The following is a 1,451-nucleotide window of genomic DNA, read 5'->3' as shown; positions in this document are numbered from 1 at the left end:
CTGCTCGAGTCCCTCGAGCCCCACGCTGGGCTGAACAGCACCTAACACCATTTCTGCATCTCTCCAGCCGGGACAGGGCGAGAGGAGCGGAGCGGGTGCCTGGAGAAATCAAGGCACGGCGAGGGCTGAGAAGGACAGCAGGCAGCCGGCGGGGGACACCTCCAGGAGAGAGGATGGAGGGGGACGATGTCCTGCCCTCGCTGGTGGCTCGCCATCAGGTATCTGTGCGGGTTGGAGGGTGCCGTGGGCATGGAGCGAGCCCCATGGAGGGAGGTGGGCTGTGCTGGGGACCCCACCTCGGGGCACGGGGCAGGCGCCCGGGGGGCCCTGCCGGGGGGGTGCCGGCATGGCTGGGAGCCACTCCGTGCCTGTGGCAGCTGGCAAAAATCACTGACAGCATATTTTGATGATGACAGGACTGACCTTACCCTCCCAAGGGGTTGCTGGGCTCCAGGAGGTCTGGCCCAACTCAACAAGGATTTTTTTTGCCAACCAATTCCCCATGGATGTAGCTCTGCTCCACACGCTCCAGCTGGCCCTTTGCTCTCCTGAGGCTCTAACCAAATCAGAGCTGAGCCTCTGCACGGGGAAGCGGGTGATAAGCACTCGGACAAGAGCCATGGGGATGGTAAGGCAGGCGGAGAGGTGCCCCAGTCCCTCTCTGCACCTCCCCTGGGCCTTCCTCGCCCCTTCCTCATCGCTCAGACCACCCTTCGTGGCAATGCTCATGCAGGTTTCTTATGCCGCGTGCCGCTGGGCTGGCAGCAGCCTGAGACCCCGTAACCTTGAGCTTGCACCTCAGGAAGGCATCGCTCTTCACACTTACAGCACTTTAATTAGCGGTGAGCCCTCAGCCCTCTGTCCCCACTTAAACCCGCTGGAACTGGCCAAAAATTGCAGGGAGAGCGCCGGATGACCAGCTGGGCGGATAACGCGGTGAAGTCTTGCTTTCCCAGAGTGACCTAAAACGAGAGCCGAGGTGCCATGATTTGGAGCATCACGCTTTCCAAAAAGACCTCCCTGGGCGCTATGGGTTCAAAGAGATGCTTAGAGGGGGAGGTGGGGCAAAACCCGCTCCCAGCCATTTGCTGGCTGATGCTTCGTGCGGCCCCCCCGCCCCCGCAGCTAATTCTGGATGAGATTTGGACACAACCGTTTCCCCGGCCGCTGCCGTGCTGCGGTCCAGCGTTTGTAAACAGCCCCGAGGTCCTCAGCAAGGTGTCATGGGAGGAAATAGCTGCATGCTGGGGAATGCAGCGTCCTGACCTGCTGCGCACCCTTCTCGGTGACTAACCCGCTCCCGATTTCCGCTCAGGAAGGCATGAGACGTGGTAGGAGGATGTGAGAGCGGCTGTCGTACTGCTCCTGGCAGGTGTCACGGGGCGTTGGGGCTGCTTTGGGCTCTGTCCTCGCCACGCGACATCCATCCGTGACTCTCTGCCACACGGACC

Source organism: Pygoscelis adeliae, unplaced genomic scaffold (assembly GCF_000699105.1).
Source record: "Pygoscelis adeliae isolate BGI_AS28 unplaced genomic scaffold, ASM69910v1 Scaffold637, whole genome shotgun sequence".
In the NCBI taxonomy this organism is placed as follows: Eukaryota; Metazoa; Chordata; class Aves; order Sphenisciformes; family Spheniscidae; genus Pygoscelis; species Pygoscelis adeliae.
Note: the sequence above shows the minus strand (reverse complement) of the source record.